The sequence below is a fragment of the Schistocerca nitens genome, chromosome 4 (genome assembly GCF_023898315.1).
Source record: "Schistocerca nitens isolate TAMUIC-IGC-003100 chromosome 4, iqSchNite1.1, whole genome shotgun sequence".
Taxonomy (NCBI): domain Eukaryota; kingdom Metazoa; phylum Arthropoda; class Insecta; order Orthoptera; family Acrididae; genus Schistocerca; species Schistocerca nitens.
The window spans coordinates 252597596-252613962 of NC_064617.1; the positions used below are offsets into that span (position 1 = coordinate 252597596).

Genomic DNA, 16367 nt, shown 5'->3' on the forward strand with positions numbered 1-16367 from the left:
TTGTTCACGGAACTTCAATAAACTGCCAGAGGCTGCTTCAGCAGTTGCTGCATATATGAGTAGTTATCTGAAACAGAAGAACAGGAAACAAACAGCAGAAATATCCTTGTCTAAAGACACTTTAGAAATAACATAAAAACTTGCAGCAACTACTTAGCTGACTCACATTAGTAGTAAACATATTCACTTAAGGCATGTCTAGCAATTAATTTAATATGTTCTTCAAACTTCTATATGTATGCTGATAACACTACACTGTAGAGTGTGACCACAATGAAACTAACAATGTAAGGGATATCTTCTACACAAATTCTGGGATGTTAACATCTGAATAGCTGTTCTCTGCAAAACACTGTTTTTTATAGTTGGAGGGTCCAGCATGTGAAACAAGATACTGAAACTTGTTAAAGACTTACTGAAATTTATCTTTTGATGCAGTTTTAGATTTGAAGTTAACATTTAAATACCTCAGATAATGACTGACTTTTTCAGTAAACAAAATGTCCATGAAAGCATCTAATAATAATTCCATGTCCCACAATGTAATTTTATTTTTTAAAGAGTGGAGCCCCTCCACACTGCCACTAGCAAAAGTTCTACAATCACCTCTGCAGTGATTAGTTTTTTAATCAATACAGGTCCATCAGGAGATAGAAAATGTAACAAGAATTGAGATTTTAAGGGCAGAGGGCAAAACATGTCATGTCAAGCACCAAGGGGAAAAAATCCTCCACAACTGTTGGACAGGTAGTAAGAGCAGTAGCGCATTTCTTGCTGTCTGCAGAAGATCATGCAAGGGTAGGTCACATTAGTAAGTGGGTACCATGCACTTTGATACTAGTGTTATAACCACCTGCACATCAGTACAAATGCATGTTGGAGCACATCAGGCTACAGTGGGGAAGGCCAGTTGCACCCTTTCTGTACTCCAACCTACTTACATTTAACGCCCGATTTAATAAAAATTATACTCTTCCATTTCTGGCACCCTTTCTAGAATACAAACTAGCAAAATTATGAGAATTTGTTGTGTTCCACCACAAAGATAGGAAAACTTCCGTGTTTTGCAAATGAAATTTAGTATTGAGCACAAGATGTTTCACCAATTCACGTTTGGCATTTTCAGTGGTTTTCCTTTCGGTCCTATTCAAGAAACCATTTCTTCCAGTAAATATTTCTCAGCAGGTAACCTATACTGCAAGTTTGCAAAGGCTGAAGTGTTGTTATCATAACAATAAAACAATTTCAGTTAACATCTGAGGAAAATAGCAGCATATATTAACAATAATATACGGATTAGTGTTAACAAACTGATGTCAGTATCATTCTAAGAAACTTGAAATTCAAAATAATTGAATGTCAGAATGGGTGCTACAGCTACCAATTTTTAAGTAAAGCAGAAAACAAAATGCTACTGTACTTACAAACTTTGAGGTGCCACATGCCTTGACACAGGCTACCAATAACCCACAAGTATTTTTGACATCTCATGCCTCACAGGTACTTAACTGGATTGCAATCTGATGATTGCTGCTATCAACATGAAAGATAATATAGTTGTATCCAGTGACCAAATTTCAAAGCCGATACTGAAATTAAGTTCTAAGTTACAAATTCCAGTATTTACATATACATCACTGGTAATCCATTCACGTGTCATAACATTAAAATCAGTGCAAATGTACCTCCATTTTAAGCGAAAGGTCAAGTTTGCCATTGTATGCAAAACACTATTACTTTATACTTCAAGTTTGCCTCTATAGGACTGTGTAACATTTGCTGCTGCTGGAAGACTATCGGAGCCATAACTGGAACAAAGAGCTCCGAGTTACCACCTGCCAATATAAACAAACTTCAATTTTAAACTGAAGGTGAAATATGTCATATGTATCCAAACCACTACCACATTATTCTTCAAGCTTCTCGCATTATGGCTGTGTGACGTCTGCTGCTGCTGCTGACTTCTGGAGCTGTAACAGAAACAAAGAGCTTTGAGTTACCATTTGCCAGTATACTCTTAAGGACTGTAACTGTACCTTCATTTTAAGTGAAAGGTGAAATTTCCCACACATGTATCCAAACCACTAGTACCTTATTCTTCAAGTTTCCCATTTTATAACTGTGTGACATCTGCTGCTGGTGACTGACTTCTGGAGCTATAACTGGAACAAAGTGCTCTGACTTACTGACCGACAATATACATTAAACACTTCAACACAAAACCACTAGTACTCTTTTAATGTAGCATAACAAATATATGCTATGCCCTACAGTTATATCTCCATTTTAAGGGGGAGTTCAAATCTGCCAAAAATGTACCCAAACTAGAATTACCTTACTGTTATAATATCCCAAGTATTAAACGGAGACTCATCTGCTGGTGTTGGTGTGCCTCTCGCTCCTCTTCCACACTACTGGTGCCAAGGATCACATCTACATGAAGGGTTTCACCTACAGAAAAATAGGTTTCATATCAGCATAAGCACAATAGAAATGATGCCATATTATTTTTGGTGATATATATTACAATGTTTGCGTACAGTATTCTATATGGTACTTGCAGCTTGAATATTTACTTCAAACGAGTTGACAATTGACTCAGTTTTAGTAATGACTATAGCTTCAAGTTTCTTCTTTAATCCTAGCAACACCAACACATTTTCAATAATGTGTATTGTGGGGAAGGGAGGGTACTGTATTTCCACCCTAAAAAAATATCTTAATTGTTGTTGACATATATTTTAAACAAATAGTGATGTATAAGTAGGGCCCTGAACTTCAAAATATTCAATATGACTGTCACTGTGGAAAGTCACATGTACTATTAACGTGTCAAATTTTTGGGTTAAGTTTAACCACAAAATTTAAAACATTTATGGAATTCAGTTGAAGACTCCATTAAAAACAATTATCCTTTTCAAAATTTTAAAATATGAAACAGTATCTAATTCCCCCCCCCCCCCTCCCGGCATCGTCAGGGTTAAAAACAAATGATACACAGGAATGAGCACTGATACAATCTGCTACCCGATTAGTTACTAATAATTGCGAGACGACAGTTCATATATCACACAGTGGCATTTTATTAGCACTATCGTTATTACACCTGCAACAATAACTTCCAATTAAATAATTAAGTATTCTGGCACCATATGCAACATAATTTAATGTCAAGGCAAACAGGTGCGGTGGTATCGACAGCTTAAGTAGTCACGACAAATGAAAACTTGCGTGTAAAAATGCACAAAGCACCACACTGTATAGTATGCTCTTATTTTTAAAAAATTAATAAAATAAAAAATAAATGATTATGCATGCACTGAAATAACAGTAATTGCAATAAATATATTTTTTTCATTACTCACCCAAATCTAGCTCCGAAGGTCTTTGTGAAGAGAAATTCACAATTAAATGTGATTTCTGAAGATGTTTTTTTTAAATTCGTCGTCGTCGATTTGTACGATAATTTCTTACCGCACAAAGTACATTTTGCAAACTCTCGATCAAGAGTTTCGAAATATGACCACATTTCGCTTGTCCTCGACCTCTTCATGTTGGCAACTATTGGTAGTAATATCAACAACACAAAGAAAAACAAGAACGCGGAACGAAAGTCAATACCCTCTAACGCAACCAAAGGCTGGAAAAATAGTGACACCTGTTCCGGAACACCAAGAATTGCAGAGAAATGAGACGATAGATTCCCGTTATTTGCCATCCCCTCTCCCCGATGGCCCACCATCGTTTCCGTAGCAGTACGAAAATATTTGTACGCTCCAGTTGCTATCCTCTCTGGAAATATCACCTGGAACTACGACCTTTAACTGGAGTCACCGAGTCAGGAACGTCTAGACACACAGTTATTCCGTTACCAGCTTCCATGTTACCTGTGGTGGTAGCCCGATAACTGCCAGAGAACTAGAACTACGAGCCAATAACGATAACTGCCAGAGAAGAATACTGGTCTCTGACAGTTATTTCCATAGTCGCTCGAATTCCTTAGTAACTTTCCTTGTACTACGCGTCCAAGCTAAATTAACACGTAAGGCGGTGGCTCAAGGGATCGACTGTACTTGTTAATGCCTGTACTGCAGCTCCTATCAGCCACGGCTCGGACATTAACTTTATTTAATTGTTTATGCTAAAAGTAACGAAGGCCCAAGAAATAGTACAAAGTTCTTATCAACAGATGGCGCGCAGTCTCACAGTTATTCCCACGGTCTATAGAACGCCTTCCAAATGCGCAGTACGATCTTCGGTCAACAGATGGCGCGAGGCACTGTTGACACTAAACAGTTATTGAAATAACTACCAGAATCAGAGGAACGGTTATCGCAGTAACCGTTACTTCTCAGTAACCGGTTATTTCTATCAGTTACGTTATTTTTTGCCACCTCTAGCAGCCAGCATCGCGCCTGCTCTCACACAGGTTGAAGCACGTTACAGCTGATCTCAACAATGAATCACTCCGCAGCGGAGTGTGTGCTGTGGCTAGCAAGGAGACCAAACGGCAGACGGATTTTTCTACACTACTGGCCATTGAAATTGCTACACCAAGAAGAAATGCAGGTGATAAACGGGTATTCACTGGACAAATATATTATACTAGAACTAACATGTGATTAAATTTTCACGCAATTTGGGTGCATAGATACTGATAAATCAGTACCCAGAACAACAGAACAATCACTTGTGGCCGTAATAACGGCCTTGATACGCCTGGGCATTGAGTCAAACAGAGCTTGGAGGGTTTGTACAGGTACAGCTACCCATGCAGCTTTAACACGATACCACAGTTCATCAAGAGTAGTGACTGGCGTATTGTGAATAGCCAGTTGCTCGGCCACCATTGACCAGACGATTTCAGTTGGTGAAAGATCTGGAGAAAGTACTGGCCAGGGCAGCAGTCGAACATTTTCTTTATCCAGAAAGGCCCGTACAGGATCTGCAGCATGTGGTCGTGCATTATCCTCCTGAAATGTAGGGTTTCGCAAGGATCGAATGAAGGGTGGAGCCACGGGTCGTAACATATCTGAAATGTAACGTCCACTGTTCAAAGTGCCGTCAATGCTAACAAGATGTGACCGAGACCTGTAACCAACGGCACCCCATACCACCACGCCGAGTGATACGCCAGGACGGCGATGACGAATACACGCTTCCAATGTGTGTTCACCGCGATGTCGCCAAACACGGATGCGACCCTCATGATGCTGTAAACAGCACCTGGATTCATCCGAAAAAATGACATTTTGCCATTCGTGCACACAGGTTCGTCGTTGACTACATCATCGCAGCGTGATGCGGCGTCGAGTGTAACCGCAGCCACGGTCTCCGAGCCGATAGTCCGTGCTGCTGCAAACGTCGTCGAACTATTCGTGCAGATGGTTGTCTTGCAAACGTCCCCATCTCTTGACTTAGGTATCGAGACGTGGCTGCACGATCCGTTACAGCCATGCGGATAAGATGCCTATCATCTCAACTGTTAGTGATACGAGGCCGTTGGGATCCAGCACGGCGTTCCGTATTACCCTCCTGAACCCACCGATTCCATATTCTGCTAACAGTCATTGGATCTCGACCAACGCGAGCAGCAATGACGCGATACGATAAACCGCAATCGCGATGGGCAACAATCGGACCTATATCAAAGTCGGAAACGTGATGGTACGCATTTATCCTCCTTACACGAGGCAACACAACAACGTTTCACCAGGCGACGCCGGTCAACTGCTGTTTGTGTATGAGAAATCGGTTGGAAACTTTCCTCATGTCAGTGGGCTGTAGGTGTTGCCACCGGCGCCAATCTTGTGTGAATGCTCCGAAAAGCTAATCATTTGCATATCACAGCATCTTCTTCCTGTCGGTTAAATTTCGCTTTTGTAGCACGTCATCTTCGTGGTGTAGCAATTTTAATGGCCAGTAGTGTATTATTTGTATGGACAATTATGCAAGTTGTAACTCGAATTAAGAATGGAAGAGAGGCTAAACGTCGTTTAGTGGTTCGATCTATCGATCCCCCGCTGTTAATTTAGGACCTTGAGCTCCCTGCAGCAGTTTTCGGCAGCGGGAAAAGAGATTAAACAGCCGGCAGACATCGAGTTACAGAGACAAAGTCTGCAGTTTTACGGCCACCTTGAACCAGACGTGGCGATAAATGCTGTTATTCTTATTTCTCCCTCCGGCACGTTTTTTTCACGCTTGCCTTCGGGTCAGCGTTTGCAGACTACACATTAACACAAGAGCACCAGACGGAATAATTACAATTTTATGAGATAGTTTCCAGTGCAATCCGAATATCGCCGTTTAAGAGATCTCTGAAATAACTGCGACGTAATTACGTGCTTCTTTGACTAGAATGGCGGCTCTTGTGATTCCACGGCGAAAGCGAAGGTGCTGCGCCGTTTTATGAGAGATGAAAATTCTGACGAAGGAGAACAAGGGTAGAAGCGGTTCCACAACTTTCCCTAGAAAAGGACCAGCACGATTGGGAAAGAAATACAAGTGCCATTAAGATAATCGCAGCAAGCAGTTAGTCCTTTGAAGCCTGTACTTCACCGTAATGGCTATTTCTTAAATAAATGGCCAAAAAATATCGGCTTTTGTTGCGGGACCTTTATATTGCCGCTCTATAATGCGAAAAGTTTAAAAACAGTACTGTTATTATTTCATTTGAGGGACAAATTTCATAATAACTTCGCTGCGATCCTAAGAATCTCAAATGACTCACCTTTTTATGCCTCTTGGCATAAAGTAAGGAGTTTTCCTTCTCAAATTAGATTGGAAAAGCTGTTTTGGAGGTCACTGATCGATGTATGGGGTAAAATACGTGAAAATACTAGAAACTCCATTTATCTACTGAAAAAATTGAGTCTTTACCAGTGCATCCTATTTTGGCCAGTTCTTCCACAGTCAAAACAGGCGATATTTTCCAACTGGAACAAAAGAAAAACTGATGTTAAACGCAATCTCAAGAAGTGCTCTTTCTAACAAAAATAGTTGTAATAAAACTGATTCATAAAGACAGAAATTATAGGTGTTTAAAAGGTAGGGAGTGACTTATCAGTTTGTAGTTTGTCAGATCTAATTTCCGTTGTGGCTGTGGGTTGATTCCCGAAATTTTCTTTCTAGGTTCCCACGATTTCTTTTCGTTATTCTGACGACCTAATATTCATCCAGTCGATTTTATGTGTACATGGCTGACGGGGAGCTTTGGTAGGCAGCGCAATGAACTTCATTTGACAGTTTTACGTAATCTGATGATGCCGGCCCAAGGTGAAACGCGTTATTTTTTAATAAAAATAGCTTTGCAACCGTGACTGTTTTATTTTTTCTTGCTATTGCCAGTTTACATTGTATCTTCTGTTCTGCTGTCGCTACTTAGTGTGCTGCATTGACAGCAAAACTCATCTGCTACTGTTAGTGCCTCATTTATTACTTTAATTCCTTCTCTTAATGCTTGAAACACAGCTGTTTAATTGCCATTTATTACAACTACCGCTTTCGCTGATACACCATCACATGGTAATAAAAGATCAATTATTAATCTCATGTCGTAGAAGCTATCAATATGACAATGCATATAATTCCTGTCCCATCCCACATGCTAAACTTATATACACTCCTGGAAATTGAAATAAGAACACCGTAAATTCATTGTCCCAGGAAGGGGAAACTTTATTGACACATTCCTGGGGTCAGATACATCACATGATCACACTGACAGAACCACAGGCACATAGACACAGGCAACAGAGCATGCACAATGTCGGCACTAGTACAGTGTATATCCACCTTTCGCAGCAATGCAGGCTGCTATTCTCCCATGGAGACGATCGTAGAGATGCTGGATGTAGTCCTGTGGAACGGCTTGCCATGCCATTTCCACCTGGCGCCTCAGTTGGACCAGCGTTCGTGCTGGACGTGCAGACCGCGTGAGACGACGCTTCATCCAGTCCCAAACATGCTCAATGGGGGACAGATCCGGAGATCTTGCTGGCCAGGGTAGTTGACTTACACCTTCTAGAGCACGTTGGGTGGCACGGGATACATGCGGACGTGCATTGTCCTGTTGGAACAGCAAGTTCCCTTGCCGGTCTAGGAATGGTAGAACGATGGGTTCGATGACGGTTTGGATGTACCGTGCACTATTCAGTGTCCCCTCGACGATCACCAGTGGTGTACGGCCAGTGTAGGAGATCGCTCCCCACACCATGATGCCGGGTGTTGGCCCTGTGTGCCTCGGTCGTATGCAGTCCTGATTGTGGCGCTCACCTGCACGGCGCCAAACACGCATACGACCATCATTGGCACCAAGGCAGAAGCGACTCTCATCGCTGAAGACGACACGTCTCCATTCGTCCCTCCATTCACGCCTGTCGCGACACCACTGGAGGCGGGCTGCACGATGTTGGGGCGTGAGCGGAAGACGGCCTAACGTTGTGCGGGACCGTAGCCCAGCTTCATGGAGACGGTTGCGAATGGTCCTCGCCGATACCCCAGGAGCAAGAGTGTCCCTAATTTGCTGGGAAGTGGCGGTGCGGTCCCCTACGGCACTGCGTAGGATCCTACTGTCTTGGCGTGCACCCGTGCGTCGCTGCGGTCCGGTCCCAGGTCGACGGGCACGTGCACCTTCGGCCGACCACTGGCGACAACATCGATGTACTGTGGAGACCTCACGCCCCACGTGTTGAGCAATTCGGCGGTACGTCCACCCGGCCTCCCGCATGCCCACTATACGCCCTCGCTCAAAGTCCATCAACTGCACATACGGTTCACGTCCACGCTGTCGCGGCATGCTACCAGTGTTAAAGACTGCGATGGAGCTCCGTATGCCACGGCAAACTGGCTGACACTGACGGCGGCGGTGCACAAATGCTGCGCAGCTAGCGCCATTCGACGGCCAACACCGCGGGTCCTGGTGTGTCCGCTGTGCCGTGCGTGTGATCATTGCTTGTACAGCCCTCTCGCAGTGTCCGGAGCAAGTATGGTGGGTCTGACACACCGGTGTCAATGTGTTCTTTTTTCCATTTCCAGGAGTGTAGAACCAAACTTGTATGTCTGTTAGAACTCATCATCAGTTAGGTGTACACATGTCTTTATACTCTCTGACGTGTATTCACAAACAAAGATACCATTCCGGTTCTGTATACGAGGGTTGTCCAGAAAGTAAGTTCCGATCGGTCGCGAAATGGAAACCACTGCGAAAATCCGGTAAAGCTTTGCACAGATGTGTTGGGCAGTGTCTCTAGTATGCCCGTCGATTGTGTCGCGTCGCTCTTTTCAGTTTTTAGTGAACAGTGAGCACGTAAAGATGCGTGGGGAATAGCGCCTCCCGCCAAATATGAGGGTCTGGTTAGAGATTTCGCCTGTGTCATGCAGCCCACATAACGCAACTGCAGAGCAGTTTCTTCTTGATGCCAATTCTCGGCCGCACACTGCAGGGGCAATGAAGACGCTCCTGCAGCGTTTCCGAGTGTTTGATCACTCACAATACAGTCCGTAATTGGGTCCCCCCGAGTCTCATCTCTGCTCCCAAGTACCGCTGGCTATGAAGACAAAATTTTTCCACAGAAAACGAGCTACAGACCAGTGCAGATAACTGGCCGAAAGTATAGGCGGCTGCTTTCTATGACGAGGATATTGGAAAGTTGATACAACACTACGACAAAACACGAAGTTGGAGCGGCGAATGTGTAGAGAAGAAGGTGGAAGGTGTATCTAACTGTTGCAAATAAAACGTTTCTGGTTTTCACTGTGGCTTCCATTTCGCGACCGATCGGATGTTACTTTCTGGACAACCCTCGTATATGGAGCAGTTTAGGTTGGACAGGATTTACATGAATTGCCATATTGAAAGGTGTTATGATATGTGATTAATAACTGATCTTTTAAACCCAGACGATTGTGTGATAATGAACCTGGTGGCTGTAATAAAAGACAATGAAACTGCCGCGTGACATGCTTTTCGAAGGATATGTTACAGCTGTTGGAAGTCGCCTTCAAAAGCTTTTAATTTAATTCCCTCGACATCATCAGATTTATTTCGATCACCTTACTCCTGTTTTCTTTTTATTTATGTTGATCTTATAGCCTCTTTTCAAGACACTGTTCATTCCGTTCAGCGGAAATCTCAAGTCCATTTCCGTCTTAGATTGAATTACAATGTCATCGGCCAGCTTTCAATTTTTTTTCATCTCCTTGAACAAATTGCTTATCAATGTATTCTCTTATCAGAGAGTAGCGGTCTAGGGGCGGGAGAAATCTTCAAGGATAAAACTTCTGCTATGTCGACCATCCAGAGATTCGTTCAGATACTCTTCGCCGTCTCCCGGATGTTACGACGACGGAGAAAAGACAAGAAGCGTGAAATATACTCGCGTTTGTCTGTGAGAGACAGCCGAAGGAGGCCGGAGGGTCTGGACCGGGAGCTGCGGTCAGTGACGTGGCACCGCGGTCTGCCCCCACTGCCCCCTGTTTTGGCAGGCGCGGCCGGTGTGAGTTACCGCGCTGCGGCCGCAGTCACACCTGCCGTAATCACCTACGAGCAGAAAAAACTCCCAGCCTCACTCCGGGCTCCCAAAGCGCCCACTGCGGAACATCCGTCGGAACCACACAGTGCCAGTAGCGGAATGACGCCCTAGAAATGTCCTGGTGCCGCCTCAGCGATTGCTGTTAACAGTCACGCCCTTACTAATGCAATGTGGTTCCTTGTTACTAACTTTTTTATATGATTGAAACTTAAATAATACATGTACTTTTAATAAGCGTTGTCATATACACTGAATAGCCAGAAACTGGAACCTGCCTAATATCGTGTAGGGTCCCCGTGACCAGTCAGAAGGGCCGCAAAACGACGTGGCATGGACTCTACTAATGTCTGAAGTATTACAGGAGGAAACTGACACCACGAATCCTGCAGGGCTGTCCATAAATCCGTAAGAGTCCGAGGGGGCGGAGATCACTTCTGAACAGCACGTTGCAAGGAATCCCAGATATGCTCAATAATGTTCATGTATGGGGAATTTGGTGGGCAGCGGAACGGTTTAAACTTAGAAGAGTGTTCCTGGAGCCACTCTGTAGCAATCCTGGGCGTGTGGGTTGTCACATTGTCATGCTGGAATTGCCCAAGTCCGTCGGAATGCGCAATGGACATGATTCAGGTGATCAGGTAGGATGCTTACGTACGTGTCACCTGTCAGAGTCGTATCTAGACGTATCAGGGGTCTCATATCACTCCAACTGCAAATGCCCCACACCATTACAGAGTCTCCACCAGCTTGAACAGTCCCCCGCTGACACGCTGGGACCATGGATTAATGAGGTTGTCTCCATAGCTGTACACGTTCATCCGCTCGACACAACGTGAAACGAGACTCGTCCGACCAGGCAACACATTTCCAGACATCAGTAGTCCAATGTCGGTGTTGACGGGCCCAGGCGAGGCGAAAAGCTTTGTGTCGTGCCGTCATCAAGGGTACACGAGTGGGCCTTCGGCTCCGAAAGGCCATATCGATGATATTTCGTTGAATGGTTCGCACGCTGACACTTGTTGATGGCCCAGCGGTGAAATCTGCAGCAATTCGCGGATGGGCTGCAGTTCGGTCACGTTGAACGATTCTCTTCAGTCGTCGTTGTTCCCGTTCTATTTGATTCCACCACCCTGAGTAGAATGCGTAAGTTTTAATAAATGTTCACCGACCTCCAATCTTCTGCAGTTGTGCTCTGCGCAGAAAACAGCACGTAGGTCTGAATCCGCAATCTTACGGCTGTAAGAGACTCTTAGCGAGGAAGGGTTGTTTTAGAAATAATTAAATTTCCAATTAGTATGTTTACAAGGGTCACTTTCCTTTTATTGGAAAAACACGAGAAACTGCTCAATTACATACCACTTTAAAGTCACAAATAATTTCTATTCTTCAACAAATTAACGAACTGCGTATTTGTGCAGTTTTCAGCTACACGTCCATGTAACCATACTTGCTAATAAAGTCTTACTCTGACACCGATCGCGCAGACAACATGTGCGTCCTCCGTGGCTTCCGAACCAGCTCTCACATTTACAAACTAGACATTGCAAATTAAGTCTTAACTAATACGTGGCGGACAATAAGTCTGTCCTCCAAGACTGCCGAAACAGCTCTCATCTTCAGCCGGAACACATAGCCCACCATCCAAGTTAGGCGAAACCCGAAGATCGCGGAAGTGCTTCGTCTGCCTTTTCGTTTAGCAGTTGTTTATGATTCCGCTGCTAACGGTATACTAGCACGCTATTGAAAGACGCTTTAATCTGCAGTGCTAGCAAATACGCTGTTTAGTTTGTCTAATATTAATAACAGAAGATTGTCATTTTGGCGCCCAACTAGCGAATGCAGCAGCTACTCGCGAAGTACCACAATTTAGCAGTTCAAAAATGGTTCAAATGGCTCTGAGCACTATGGGACGTAACTTCTCAGGTCATCAGTACCCTAGAACTTAGAACTACTTAAATCTAACCAACCTAAGGACATCACACACATCCGTGCCAGAGGCAGGATTCTAACCTGCGACCGTAGCGGTCGCGCGGTTCCAAACTGTAGCGCCTAGAACCGCTCGGCCACTACGGCCGGCAATTTAGCAGTATTTCTCACGATACCCGTATGTAACAAACCAACTGTCATCGGTGACTCACACCACATTACGTCATCTTGCCAGTGCTGTCTTCTAGACTTTTAAAGAAGAGCACATTGTATCTGAATACGATGGCTGTAAAGCCAGAAATATTACGAAGTTCACCTGAAACTTTAACAGCTCGTTGGCCCTACTATATGATACTGCTCTAGCTGAGGTCACGAAATGGGCTGAGCTGTTGCATTCTGGACACTATATTGACCTCAGTGTGAGGGCACTGATGTGCTGAGAGGGGAGGCGTAGTTTTCAGGAGTGCCTCCGATTCATTTTTGCGGTTTTCAGAGGTCTTTCATTAAAGTTTGTGGTATCGATTCACACTGCCAACTTTGGTGTGGCACCACGACCTGTGAACGATGTTACAGAAAGATTTGGCTGGAAAAGTAACGTGTGAGAGGCACCCACATGCCTTGCTCATACTGTGGCATCAAGCAGTCAGGCCTGCAAGATGAGTGGTCTGCCAAGCGAGTGGATTCATTCTTATTTATCGAGTAACATGAACTCTAGTACTCACACTTAAGTTACAAGTTATCCTCCTATATGATTAATAGGCAACGGAAACACGCATCTGACTATCAGTAATTTACAGAACTCTGACTGTACACTACGCACTGGCAATACCACATTTTCTTTCTTTTTTTATTTAACGGCTTTTGTCAACACGTGGCCACCGCACTGAATATGAATGGCGCACACATTATAAATTCGGGACGTTATGACAACATACAATTCGAAGGAAAAGTCCACCAATCTTTTTCTTTTCACTATCTTATTTATTCTGATAAATTCTCTAACCTAACACACAAATTCTATAACCTACAACAATAACACATGAGAAATTCCACCCAGTGGGCATGGCTTTACATTGGTGAATCTCTATCTTATGGTCTCGTAATTATTTAACGCTACAGTGCACTTTCTGGATAGGATGGTGGATCTTTTATTATTTCTCACACTTCGACTCTCACAATCATCATCACGAAACTATCCTCCAGACCGAGCAATACAGAAGGAACAAGCACAACCCACTAATCTTTTGAAACTACCTTGCTACTCTCCCATGCAAACCACACATACCCAAATTACATGACATACACCACACTACAACATGGAATACAATACAATAAATAGTCACAACACTATCACTTTCAGCTTTCCCACTTCAATTAGTATTTATCCCAGTTTCGCACCACACTGCCCCACTTCGTAATTCTACTTTCCTACTATGAACTCTGGAGATATATGCACGTCTTCCTGTGCAATGCAAGCTGGATAGACGGCCGACTCACCTTGCTTCTCTGTCAGAGTTTGAATTCTAGCGTCACACGGAATCATATCACGCAAAGTAATATTAATAACATATTCATTACACACACGAGTCCTCAACTGATACCATGGACGAGTACTTCTCTTTATCCTTTGTCTCATACACAGATTGAGACTCACACAGTACTCACCACGTGGAAGTACTCGTCTCTAATTTCAAGTCCTGCACACGCCATTTCTTAAATATTTCAACTTATTGTACACACGCTATTTCTTAAATATTTCAACTTATTGTACACACGCTAGTAATTCAGATTAACTTAAGCACACGGAAGTATTTCAACTTATTGCTACACGTGGTTTCATTGTGACCGTTGGTCACTTCCGAAGATTACTACAATCCCATTAATATTACCTGCCTGACATTTAATTCTCCCCACAAAAGTTCCTGAAATAGAGAAATTATTCTACCGGTCCTCTCACACCTCTGTCGAAGTGGGGGAGCACCTTGCTACCGTATTGGTCAGCCACATTTCAGGTGCTCTAAGCTCAGGTAAATTTCATCTCTTTGGTCCCACCAAAGGTGGCCAATGGATCGTCTCAAAGATGATGATATATTCACATTGACTATCTGCGGTTAGCAGACGACCATACATTCATTCATTTCACAGATCTCACCAAACTGGATGTAGGGATTTACTTTGTGGGAGTGCACATGTGATCAATTAAATAAATAAATTCTCATTCTTTCCCACACTGGTATCCGGCTTCGCTGTATTAATTGAAATTGAGTTATTTTACAAAAAAAATGTGTTGTTCTGACAAAAATAATGAAGTATGTTGTACCTATTTTCAATGTCGGGCGGTACTGTACCCTTTCACTTGTTTCTCGTCATATCGGTCTTTTAAACAGTTTATAGAACTATAATCTTCGTCGCATTCTTCCTTACTACCTACAGACGTAGGTTGTATGGCAACAGTTTAGGGAGCGAACAGCTGTGACGGATATCTTTACACCCACAGGCTCCAGTAACGATGGACGGACAATGCAAGGCAGGAATCTAATGCGAGGACAGCGCCGACCGTACGAGATCCGTAGGGGTTAATATTTCATCTGCATTACTGTCGGATCGCGACCGTAGCCGCACCTTCCGCTGCCTGTCGGCTTTCTTTCCCTTAATGAGCGCAAGGTGTAGCGCGACGAATCCCTGAGTGGCCGTAAAGTGCGCACTGCGCCCCGAAATAATTGCCAGCAAGAGCAAATGACGGCAAGTTGATGACGACGAAATTTGTTTTGCTTTGTCAGAAGCGGGAGAGGAGTGTGTCTCCTCGGAGCGACCCCGTTCCCGGCGCGGCGCGGCGCGGCGCGGAAAAGCCAGTAACGGGCAGAACCCGACGGCTTCCGGTCCGCGGTAATGAGAATTTGTTGAATAAAGCGAATCCGCCACGGAGCCGGAGAAGCCGTCTCGAAAACGTTGTCATTAACAGCATCCGCGGAACTCTTGCTCGTCTCCAGTTTATTGCTCCCGGGGAAAGATATTAAAACGGAATTCGCACAGATGGGGAGAAGGGAAAACTGGATGGAGGAATGGAAGGGGATAGAGGGAAGGAGGAAGAAAGGGAAGGAAGGGGAATGGAGGTAAATGTGAGCGAAGGAGAGACGCAGAGGGGGACAGGAGCTCATTTGCACTTGGCGGCGTACAAGCGAGGTAAGACAAGGCGCTGCAGCCGGTAAGTGCTGTTTCATCGGGGCGGTACGGGCCTCGTTCCCTGGGAGTAAATTAGAATCACGGCAGTCGAATTAAGGGCCGGCACTCTCATTCGGAGAAAAAAGCGGCGCGGTGCGGCCGCGACAGCTGCTCCGTCGCGCATTTAGACTTAAAACGCGCCGCGGGTCACGTTTAGCCGATAGAGCGTGTCGCTGAGCCACGCGGCGGCGTTTGCCGCGTTCAGGCTGCCTCTGCTCGCTCCTGCACAGGTTCAAATGGAAACACTCGACTCCCAAGGAAGCGATGGAAGAGAGTGAAACTACCGTCTAACGCCACTGATGACTGCAATCATCTGTCACCTTATTTATGTCGTTTCATTGTAAGTTAGTCATTTTTGTTACTGAAGTTAAAATCTTCTGGGTTATTAGGCCGCGTCATGTTTCTTCTAAAATGATAAACATTTCGAACCCTCTCCTGGGATCTTCCTCAGGATCTTCTGGTGTCCACTACTGCTAGAACACTACGTTGTAGCAGTGTTCTAGCAGTAGTGGACACCAGAAGAACCTGAGGATGATCCCAGCAGAGGGGTCGAAACGTCGATCATTTTAGAAGGAACATGACGTGGCCTAATAACCCAGAAGATTTTAACTTCAGTGACAACGGCCACGAAAGCCTGCAGACTTACTTTTTTGTTATTGTTTTTGTGGAGTAAAAGAAAAAATAGTG

General features: G+C 44.2%; 1 protein-coding gene and 1 long non-coding RNA gene across 3 annotated transcripts in view; one reads left to right on the forward strand and one right to left on the reverse strand.

Annotated features, from left to right (window-relative positions):
- LOC126252234 (homeobox protein engrailed-1-like) overlaps positions 1 to 16367 on the forward strand; it is a 504649-nt gene that overhangs the window by 453508 nt on the left and 34774 nt on the right. The gene's annotated exons all lie outside the window — the stretch shown is intronic.
- Positions 930 to 3724, reverse strand: LOC126252845 (uncharacterized). Of its 2 annotated transcripts, none has more exons than XR_007545861.1 (6): positions 3366 to 3724; positions 2335 to 2451; positions 2092 to 2162; positions 1907 to 1970; positions 1686 to 1808; positions 930 to 1589 (listed from the first exon to the last, which is right to left on the reverse strand). It is a non-coding gene; the product is annotated as an uncharacterized LOC126252845 (long non-coding RNA). The 2 variants fall into 2 exon arrangements; XR_007545860.1 differs by having other exon boundaries at positions 931 to 1589; positions 1904 to 1970; positions 3366 to 3723.